A 12,783-nucleotide genomic window follows, 5' to 3' on the forward strand; every position below is an offset into this window, starting at 1 on the left:
TGTCTATCATAGTTATTCATGCATACCTCCATATGCAAGGTTATAATAATAAAAGCGTACGTTATAGATCGCAGCAACAAGATACATACGCCATATAAAATAACGAAAGGTTAAATCAGAAAATTACTATGACCTTCTTACTCCAAAACTGCGATATGTTCAATTATCCGCTATCACATAATATAATAAATACGCAAAGGAAATATGTATACGATAGTAAGAAATAGTAATCAGTATTATAAAATTGAAGGTGACTATGTTTGTGACTCCTAATCTCTCGAATCACTCGACCGGGTTCGAGTCTGGGACGATTTTTGGCATTTTACTTTGACAGTGCAACGTAGAGAAGGGGGAGGGGATATACAGAGCGTTCAAAAAGTCTCTATACACCTGAATTGTCACATATTCAAAACAACGAGAATATTATTTTACTCAAAATTTATTATATTTTATGGCATAAAAGCCTATGTACAGGGCGTAGCATATACACACACATTTTCACAGCAAATGTTGGAAATGTCCCCCATGAGCCTCCAAACATGCTTGCACACGTTTCTTCTTGTTCTCAAATACTCTCACAAATTGTTCATGCAATTGGAATGCTATGAGCAAAATCTCGAATAGCTGTTTCGAGTTCTTCTAGCGTGTGGGGGTTCCCTTTATAAACAGAATTCTTTGCATAACCCCAGAAGTAAAATCCGGAGGAGACAAGTCAGGAGACCGAGGTGGCCACAATCCCTTTGAAATTATTCGATCTCCAAAAACCTCTTGCAGTAATCTCATGGATTGGCGAGCTGTATGTGCTGTAGCGCCATCTTGTTGTATCCAAGCATTACGAATTTCGTCTTCCGTTAGTTCTCCCATGAACTGGTGAATAATTTCACAATAACGAGTTGAATCTATTGTTTGTCTGAAAAATATGGAACCGACTATTCTTCTTCTGGATATTGCAATCCACACCCCTACCTTCTGGTCATGCAGAGGAGCTTCATGTATGACATGTGGGTTTTCTGCACACCACAAACGTGAGTTCTGGGCATTGACGTAACCTGTAAATGGAACCAGGCCTCATCAGTAAAAAAATAAAATAAAATAAAATAAAAATAAAAAATAAATTATCTAAAACATCGTCAGACTTGTCCATAACAAATCGTGTAAACCATTCACAATACTGCACTCGTTTTACACTGTCGGGACGAAGTAACTGCTGCACCGCTCTCACCTTATACGGGATAAGACGCAGTTTCTTACGAACCGCCTTTTGTGCCGTACCAACACTTATTACTTCTTCCTGGGCAAGTTTTTGAAGTGGTTTATGGGAGCTACGTTGCATTGCATCCGATATGTGTAGCATTTTTTCTTCATCGAGCACTGACGGTCTACCACTTCGATCATAGTCCATTACCGTTCCAATGTCTCTAAATTTATCGATCAGTGCCCTTACAGTGTGACGATTCGGAACAGGTGTGTCCGGACACCTAGCTGCAAACTTATCTTTGACTGTCTGTTTGTACCCACCTTGTTCACGGAACACATGTTCAACCAGGAATATTCGTTGTTCCAAAGTTAACACCATTGTTTCAGAGACCGCTAACTAGATGCAACAATCACTTCAACGTCACTTTGCCGACTGGAATCTAAGAAAGGAACTTCATGCAAGGCGATAATATAGCAGTGTTGCAAACCTTCAATAAAATTTTATTTCATGTGACTTTGAATACGACTTTGACTTGCCACGATTCAGGTGTATAGAGACTTTTTGAACGCTCTGTATAATTAAAAAAAATATAAAGGTGAAAATGACTGTATTTATAACTACATTACCCTTGAACCACCCGATCGATCTCAATCAAATTTTCAACATAGATGAGGTCCAGACCTGGGGTCTTTTTTATCATATCACTTTGATGGTAGATCTTAGGGAAGGGACAAATATGTAAAAATAAATAAACCTTATGAACTCTTGAACTACCTGACCGATCTCGATCAAATTTTCAACATAGAGAAGTTCAGACCTAAGATTGTTTCTGTCACTTTGACGGTGCAACTCAGGAAATGGAGGAGGGGGAGAGACATTTAAAAATGATCGAAAATAGCCGATGTTAGTGTCGAATCTATAATTTTCGAGGTCGCTGAGAAGAGCAGTAACACTTCCGATGCTGTTTAAATCCAAATTCAGCATCACAAGTTGGGAGAAGGGTAGGAAATATATATATATATATATATATATATATATATATATATATATATATATATATATATATATATATATCATCCAAATATATATAAATCATGCAAAATGACCGATATTACTGCCGAATCCATAGTTTTTGTGGTCGTTGAGATGAACAGTTGACACTTCTGATGCAGTTTAAACTCAAATTCAGCTCCGCAACTTGGAGGAGGGGGAAAATGAAATGAAATTTTTGAGTTTTACGTCCCACGAATATGCTGGCTAGGCTTAAAGAAACGGTGATGATGAGAAATGAATGAAAAAAGGTGGGATGAAGAAACTGGGAAGAAACGGGAGAACCCCGAGGAAACCCATGTACATGGTGTTTGTCCACCACAAAGTTCACTTGACACGAGCTGGGATCAAACCAGGACCCCATGCACCAGAGGTGAACGCTCTACCACTGAGCCACCGCTGCCCGAGATGAAGGGGGATGGCTATGGGCATATAACTTGAAGTACTCACCAACTACTCTATAAAAATTGTTGTGGAAGTACGTCAGGATTCTGAAGCATGGATATTTGTGTAGGACACATACTAGTTCCTAAGTGAAGTCTTGATCCGACTACGGTAGGTCCCATAGTATTGGAGCTATGGACCTTTAAAGGTCTTTTTTTTTTCATGTTTTCAGCAGCCTGTAACTCCGAAAGGAAGCATTTGTGCTACTAGATTAGTCTATACTTTCTATCTTATCTTGGTGTAAGGAATCACTTCCCAAACGTTGTCGGTGTTGGTTAGAAACACCCGATATATATATATATATATATATATATATATATATATATATATATATATATATATCACACAGAACCACAGACGCGTTAGTTGACATAAAAAGAAGCATAATTTTTTGTGATTTCAGCAAAACGTTTAGTTGCATAATTTTTAAGGATGCAGCTAAATGCATAATGAAAACTGTGTTAATTGATGCACTTGTGTGTATAAAAAAATATTATGCACGTAAACGTTCCGCTGAAATCACAAAATGTTATGCATTTTTGCTCCTACTGACGCATATGCATGCATTAATTGAAACAGTGGTTTGTATCGCTGGTTGCATATCCCTTAAGGTATACATGATTTTCAAGGGTGTGGAAACAATGGAATAAATTTAAATGTAATCGAGGCTTTTCGGTGTGATGCAGGACACAGTGAAAGTATTCCATACTACATGAGAGCCTCTGTGAGCATTTTGGAAGGTACCATACTGGATTTGAGTCAATTCAGTGAAATATGGACTTTACGATACGCTACTATTTTTAAAATAAAGTGTGATTTCCTAAATACATTAATATGATTGTTTTCTATATTCTTTGTTAACGAAATTTTGATCACAAAGGTTTAGAACATACAAAAACTTGTCTTTGTAAATCCATGATCATAATTTCGTTCAAGGAAACTACCATACCGATGTCTTTACGAAATCACACTCTATTTCAAAAATAGTTTCGAAATTCCCGTTTCACTGAATTAATTAAAATCCAGTATGACATCTTACTAAATGGCCGGAGGCTCTTATGTAATGTGGAATATTTTCACTCTGTCATGCATCACAGCAACAAAACTCGATTTCATAGTTTCGGAAGTGTTCTAAATTAATTTTAAATTTATAAATTTCATATCCTTGACAACCTTGTATATCGTTGACAACCCACATAGATGTGCAATATACAATTTCGGCCACTCAGTTTATGAGACGCTTCCAAAATACGTCTCAACAACTATGAGTTAATAGTTGCAAACATAAGGCCTTCAAATAACATATCTTACAAGTCAAAAAACGAAAAGAACTCAATTTATTATACATAGCGTTTTGTTTTACAGGTTGCTCTACAAGAGCAGTTTTGCTATTTTCACTAAAGCTAAAACCCTAAATTATCTTTGATAAAATGAAAGAGCTTCGGTCAATGTTAGAAAAATCTTACCGATGGGAAACAGAAAACTATATAGAATAAAAAGAAAAAAAGTGGAAGCTACCAACTCAAATTTAATTTTGTATTATTATTTTTTTTTCACCTGCTAGTGATCAACTCACATAAGTTTAATTCATTCTTCATTTCCAGTCCTAGGTGTAGTATATTAAAATTCATTCATATAGAAAGCGATACGAAATATTCAGAAAACATATACAAAGTTTCATTTTAAAATCATCTGAAAAAAATGTTCACTTACTTTTTTTCTGTGTTTAATTACTAAAGATGTATTTTTTAAACGAACAAATATCTCGACATTTAGAATTAGGTACAAAAATAAGAAAATTGCATTTTTGTGATGTATAATTACAATGTTCTGCAAAACAAAAAAAAACAAAAAAAAAACATATTTCTGGGATAAAAGTCTGTAGTTCTATAGTAATTCATGATGTTAAATTCAAATCTGAATTCAGAATTTTGCTATCAGCGTTACTTTTTCAGTAATACAGAATGTTGCATAAGGATACATGCTCTGCAAAAAGAAAAAAAGTTCTCTGAGAATGAAACAGTAACTAAGACGTTACCAATTTATATTATGTTTTGTAGTAGGTAGCATGTCTGTTGTCTCTACTGATATATCAGCAGTAGTCTTCCAAGATGCTGGGTCATGTTTCTTTGATTTCCCATTCATAAAGCTCTGAATTTTAATTAAGTAGAAGTAACAGCCAGCTTAAATCTCACAAGAATCGAAGTCAGTATCATATTGACTTCATTGGAAGAACAAAACACTAGTGGAAAATCTTGTTAATCTCTGAAAAGTTAATCTGATAGAGTTGCCAGAAATTACATTTGAAATTTCCTTTTCTCATCGTACGCCGTGTTCTACATATATGTGTACATGTCGTCGGTATCGTACATGCCATCAATATTTTTAATATTTAATATGTGTCATGTACTTATGGAACACCCTGTATTACTAAAAAACTGTGTCTGATAGCGAAATCTAATTTCACATTTGAATTCAGTGTGATAAATTATTACAGAATTACAGATTGTCATCTTAGAAATATGGCTCTTTTGAAACAGTGTTATTAATTAAGATAGTTTTCAGCAAGGGCTCCGATTTCTCTGTAAATTTGGAGGGGGGCACTCAGACGCAGAAGGTATATATATATATATATATATATATATATATATATATATATATATATATATATATATATATATATATATATATATATATATATATATATATGAGGATGTTAAGACAAATTGCATTCAAATTATGCCAAATATTGTATATTCATAAATACACTAGGGTGGTTTTGGGGTGCCCTAGGCCCCCCCTTCCCCCAGGATCGGCGCCCTTGGTTTCCAGTCGATAAAATTTCTACCCAAAACGATGCTTCTTTCACCTTTCCACCCAGCAATTTCAGAACTTTTCCACCAAAAATCCAACCCCTACTTTACTAGATTACGAAAAATATTTATATGTAATTTCATTCTTTGTTATTTACCTCTACTTATAACAGATATCGAGAGAAATTTCGTAACCAGTATGTCAAAATAACTAAAAGAAATTAAGCAATTCAAATTACAGACTGAACTGCGAATTTGAATGTTTAGAAGACAACAGAACGGTGACTGTAAGGATATGTTCAATCTCGTTGTTTATTTTGAAGTAGATAAAGGCTGTGTCAGTGATTGTGCCGACAAGTGGTGGCAATATATACTTTGACACGCCAGACCGCTGAGGAAGATTTGATGCCCCCTTCCTCAAGAAAAAGGGTTAAAAAATTATTTGAAAAGAAAGAAGAAAAAACGAAGCAATAATATGATAAAAGAATACACATCTCAACTCCTTTTACTAAACTGAACAAGAATAAAAATAGCCTCCTTCAGCCATAGTGCCCGAACTCATAGGGTCAGCGCTCATAAGTTCAAAGTTCACGCTAACTTCACCTCAACCTCATGAAGTGAGCGAGAAGTCTAGGTAATGTTGTGAGTAGATCGAGTGAGCGTGAGGTCAGATTGGAGATCTGAACGTGAGGTCGAGTGAGTGTGATGTCGAATTGATGTCGTGAACGTGAGTTTGAGTGAGGTTGATCCAAAGTGGACACAATCTAAGCCTTATTATTTGGAGCTTTCATACTTATTTATACTTTTCATATACCTAAGTAAACATATTTTCAAGTAAATATACTGTATTTGCTTTCTCACAAAAGAAGCATATTTTAGAAAACACGAGAGTAACAGAGTGTTATGTAACTTTTTAAAGGAATCACTTTAAAAAAAAAAAAGAAAAAACGAAAGAAAATAACCTTTTTCTACACTTTGGAATCGAAAAAATGAAATATATTTCTCACAGGAAAGACAAAGATTCGTCTTTCGAAACGGTATTTTTCAATTGTTAGTGAAGGTTTGAGATACATTTCATGTCCTAAAATACATATTTTCAAAATCTGACTGTTATAGGTGCTTTTATATTTTATTCAGTTCTTCCAACAAAATAAAACAATTCTGTGTTTAATTTTAGGTACACTTTGTAGAGATTTTAATTCTCAATATAGAATAATAATATAATGTTAAATTAATATTTTGTGCATTTATTCATTTCCCTCTTACTTATATTTTTCCATATTATTAGATGTATTACTTTTGTGCATTTTTAATTTTTGCAATTTGATGGTCCATTATTCAAAGTTACCGGGGCATTGCCCCCTTCAAATTATGGCTGTTATAAAAGATAAATTATAGACTTTCAGTCAAGCAGCTACAGCATAACTCCTATTTATCCTACGATCATAGTTCATACCTCATTCTCTTCAGAATAGAACAACGTTTCAAATGACACCATTTATATTTCCCTATCGTGACCTTGAGGTGGGAAAGTTTGAAGGAAAATATGGATTTTGTGAAAAATCCCTTCTTTCTATTTTGGGCGCATCTGAACTCCCTTCTGTTGATGCATAGACCTCAAAATCAATTTTAAAAAATACTAAAGGGTGTACGAAATGTGTGTACAAAATTTCAGGCTTTTATATTGAATAGTAAGGGCGGGGAAAATATTTGCCAATGAGCTAAAAGCATCCCCACAATGGCCCAGATAATTCCAAAACAAGCGGATGTAATATAAAAATTTCCTGATACATTCTAGGTTCATGTTCTGTACCTCATTCTCTTCACAATACAATAGTCTTTGAAACGATACCATTTACGTGTCTCGATCATTTATCTGAGTCGGGAAAAATCGCGAAAAAAGGAAGTTTTTGCTAAAAAAAAATATTCCTTTTTCCTAAGTTTGGATTTCTCTGAACTCCCCTATCTTCATGCACACATCTCAAAACAACTGAAAACTGTATTAATAGTATACTGAATATATCTACAAAATTTCAGGCTTCTCTCTAGGAAAGTAAGGTAGAAAATATTAACCAATGTGCTAAGAATACCCCCGAGTCCCACATAAAACTGGAAATTTACTGATACATTCGTATTTATCCTAGGGTCATGGTTCGTATCTCATTCTCATCAGAATAGAACAGCCTTTCAAACGGCGCCATTCACGTCTCCAGCATGTACCTGAGGCGGGAAAATCGCGTAAAAGAGAATTGTTAAAATATCCCTTTTTTACCTTTTTGCTTCTGTCGGCCCCCTGTATCAACGCAGAGTTCTAAAACAAATCTGAAAAATACCTAGGCGCGCACTGAATGTATGTGCATAATTTCAATCTTCTAGGTGCAAAAGTAAGTCCGTCAAAAAATAATATGCCCACAAAATACCATAAATTCCCGTATACAACAGGATCTCAGGTAAAAATTTCCTGAGAAAACCCTATTTATCCTAGGATAATAGTTCATACTTCATTCTCTTCAGAATAGAACAGGTTTTTAAACGGTACAATTCATATGTTTCCATCATGTATCTGAGGCCGGAAAATCGTAAAAAAACAAATTTGTTAAAAAAATATCCCTTTTTCACAATTTTCCCCTGTGGACACAATTGTACTAATGCAGAGATTTGGGGAAAAATCTGAAAAATACTAAGGCGTGCACTGAATGTACTGTATGTGCAAAATTTCCATCTTCTAGTTCCAAAAGTAAGCCCGCCAAAAATAATAAAAATACGTCTAACAAAAAATTCTTTTATTTTAAATTATGATGTCATTATACCCTATGTCTCGACACAGAAAGGTGTGAAAACCATACGTAACGTGTTCTACAATGCCTCCACACTTGAAAAAATAAAAGAAAAAACAAAGGAAAAAGTTTTATTAGTATTCTTTTATAATCGAATAATGAAAATACTATTCTATAGAACACGATATAATTTTTAAGGGTTAATGCTGCCACTGTTGCTAACCTTCAATTTCTTTCCTGCTCAATAGTACCTGTGTTTGTCACTACTTATTTGAATATCACTCACGAAATCGGGTCTTTTGGCCCAATACTCTATCCAAAACATCACAATTTGTGCAGAACAAAGGGGTGCCGATTTCTGTGTAACTTGGGAGACGGGGCACAAGGAAGATCGCATTAGTAGAAGGGAAAAACGAATGACCATGTACTGTAGAAATAGGAGAACCTACTTGAACTTAGCAATTCGGGCTCCCTCATTATTGGTCCATTTCAACTTGGGGGTCCCAGACGACTAAAGCCCCCCAGAATCTGCGCCCTTGGTGGAACTTATGCGAGCTAAATGAAGTTTTTTAAAAATAATCAACTTTCACCTAATAAGAATATTAATTACCACATATTATTATTATTATTATTTAACAATAGCGATCCAGAGCAGAGTTGGCGTGGGTGAATGAAAACTTGACCCACTGACCCATCACCCATCGTGACCCACGACCCACTGACCCACCACCCACAATGACCCACTCTGACACACCACCCACCGTGACCCACTCTGGCCCACGACCCACCATGATCCATTCTGACCCACCATGACCCATCACCCACCATGAAACACTCTCATCCACTGTGACATACTCTGACTCACCAAAATCCATCGTCATCAACTCTGACACGTGATCTATGGCCTCTTCTCTACTGACTAAAGAGTTTACACTTGTAATAAAACAAGACTGTGAAATTGTCTCTAATCGGAGTTTGAATTTCTCCGGTCAATCTCTCAAGCACCACTCTGTTACAATAACGGTGGATCTGGCCTTTACGATATAAAATGGTAAAGTGTTTGTCAGTGAGGAAATTGAAGCACTTCGAGGTGGGGGGAAATTAGTGTGTGCCTAAAATATACTTGTACTAAGAGAATATTCTTGCAAGTATTAATTTCTCAACGTATCCAAAAGAAACTTCTATTCGAAGGAAAATACCTCTGTACAATATGAAAAAGGTTATGATTTCTCAGTTCACAGTATTTTTCTCACTAAAGACTTGAAAAATCAGTTTTTCATGGCGTATAAAGGTGCTCGGGTACCCTCTGTGAGAGCATCTCCATAAAGTATGCTCATAATTGTAATTTGTGTAATTACTGAAACACCATGTTAAATTTAAGTTACAAATATGCATAATTGCAAATATTATGAATATTTATTCAAAGTAGTTTACCTTGTAGTTTATAAAAAGCAAATAAGATACTGATTAAAAATTAGATACAAAGTTGAATAACACAAATAAGCCATTAGTAATACAAGTATACATTTTCCATAAGTTGTAATTTGCCACCTTAAAACAAATCTGAAATCGGGTTTATTTCTTGTTGCCCCCCAGAATTTTTTCGTGGTAAATCATCCGCAGCGGAATGATGTCCATCCTTCAGCCAAGAAATAACTAGCTCGTCTACTTTAAGGCATGAGTAATTCTGTGTGATATATATATTCGAAAATGACCGATATAGTTGTCGAATTCATAGTTTTTGGGGTCGCTGAGATGACCAATGACACTTCCGATGCTGTGTTGTGCAACATGTTGGAGGAGAAGGGAAGATGTACAAAAATCATCGAAAATGTCCGATATTAGTACCGAATCCATAGTTTCCGAGGTCGCTGCTATGAATAGTGATACTTTCGATGTCGTTTAAATCTAAATTCAACCACACAACATGGGAGAGGAGGAGGGGAGAGAAATATAAAAATCATCGAAAATGGTGAGAGCTTAAGTAATAGTAAAAAGTGAATGACAAACAGTACATAGTACTATTTTTTTTTTTAATTTAACACAGCGGAGTGGGTAATTGATGTTAGTAAAATCTAATAAAAGAAAATGGGAAGAGTAAATATAGGTTTGTTTAGGGTAGTTTAGGTTAGACTAGTTTGGTTCAGATTAGTTTAGGTTAGGTTGAGTTAGTTTAGTTTCGGTTAGGTTTCATAGTTGTTACCTAACCCGAATAGACTTCGACGAAGATTGCAAAGCTTTAGGATATATCTCATAGAATGGAGAATTTCATAAGGAAGGAAGCTAACATAGCATACATTTATATCTAAGAGTATACTAGCAGGTATTAAGTAATACTGAGAATAACATTCGACATTTCCTAAACAAATCCAGAATCTATTATACATACAACAATCTAAATACAATCTAATAAATCTAATACTACTTCTAGCAAAGGTAAAGGAAAGCTACTAAACAAGAATAACTACCTGAGGAGATCTACTTTACTCCACAGGGATAGCTACTTGCGTATTCGTATAACCTTCTACATTCAAATTACACACTAAGTATGTATTAGAACTATACTTAGTGTGTACCATATATAAAGCTAAGGGTACCATATATAAATACCAAGGCTATTACTTACCAGAAAGTGGATCATGTATCTTCTTCTCCGATGTAGTACATTATTGCCAAGTAGTGGTTCAAATGTGAAAGATAAAAACAAAATTATTAAATTTTCTTGATTTTTAAGAATTGTTAAAATAGTAGTTCCTGTATCACATTTTTGTAATGTTTATATTATCTTTAATAATACCTAGGTTTTATTATTAAAACTTATTTCTATGCATTAAGTTTTATTTTGATAGTGTTTGTGTTTCTATTCCCTTGACTCAATCTTAGCAGTCATTTGTCTTCTAAGAGCTATTTCAACTGTTTCGACTTAATTATGACATATTAAATTGATAATATTCCAAAGTTGATTCTTTGATGATCACATTAGTTGCTCACGGGTCTGGGCAGAGTTATCGAACTGCACATATATTCTGGAGGAATTCTCCAAATGGCAACCTCGGCTCTTGTGTCCCCATACATCAGGAATCCCCTTTTATTCTAAATGTGAGACGTGACACCATAAAATCAATAACATCGTTGTGAATGTACAACACAGGCTGAGGGTAAGGGCGAAGTTTTCTTACAGGGAGAGAGGTAGTTCCAGCAGTCATGATCATGACAATGCCAATGACCTAAACATGTATCACCAAACAGTGTAAAACAATTTGGATAAAGCTGGCTACAAAATGAAGTTCTACTTTTGGGAGCAACTGCGAACGAATATCTATCTTGGAATCTCTACTGCAATGAAAAGAACTTGAGTCATTTATAAAGCGGTTCATCATGAGTGATGAAAAGTGGATAACGTACTCCAACAATGTGCGAAAAAGATCGTGGTCGAAATGAGGAGAAACTTCGCAGTCTGTGGCAAAGCCCGTACTGACGCTCAGAAAGGTTATGGTGTGCATTTCGTGGGACTGGAAAAGCATTATGCATCACGAGTTGTTGCCGCTCGGCAGAACGATGAACTCGATCCTGTACTGTCGAAAATTAACGCAGATGCACTTCGCAATTCAAAAGGCATGGCCGGAACTGTCAACAGAAAGTGTCAAATACCATGTTAACAACGTCAGACAGCATACATCTTTAACGGCACGTCAGAAATTAAGAGGACTTGGCTGGGAGGTTTTAATACATACACCGTCTAGCCCGAACCTGGCACTGTCAAAAGTATTAATTTAGATTTTAGTTGCGAAAACCATGTGTTACAACCAGGACCCGGGGTTGAGAAAAAAAACTTTAAAAAAAGAACAGAACATGTGTTTACATGAAAAATGGGTTCAAAATGTTTTAAACGAAAAAAAAAACGTTTTAAACATTTTGAACAGTTTAAAACATAATTTTAAACATACTTCCAAATCGTGTAATAACGTATTTGTTAAGACTTTTTCGCTCTTGCAACCGACCTTTTTATTTATTTTATCCTCGTTAACATTACACTCTGTTGGGTACAGAATATTTCAGTATAGATTAGTAATTCTCAATTTATTTTATTATATCCTCTTGCCAGTGACTCTCATATGTACTTTCTTCGTTGTAATAAGATTTTTAGGTAGATTTTAAAATCTACCTACTATAGAGATTTCACACAATCTATCAATATACATGGCAATATACAATATACTGACCATTCTTGTGTGTTGAGAACGGGTTGAGGGAGTATGATAAAACTTGGAAATGGTCTGATACATCAGATGGTGCTATCAAGCATCATGGCGGACATCTTTGCTCGTTATTCGAAATTTCAAATTCAAAGGGAGTCATGTTACGTTTTTTAGGGTTAGAATTTTATCAAAAACAAAGTTGTGCGGCTATATTGGCCCTAAAACAAGTCATTTTGGAGTTACCGATTCCGAAAGTTTTCTAGTTATGCCTTTAGGGAATAAGCTCGCGCTTCGCTGAGACG

Source organism: Thermobia domestica, chromosome 12, assembly GCF_964235325.1.
Source record: "Thermobia domestica chromosome 12, izTheDome1.hap1.1, whole genome shotgun sequence".
Lineage (NCBI taxonomy): Eukaryota > Metazoa > Arthropoda > Insecta > Zygentoma > Lepismatidae > Thermobia > Thermobia domestica.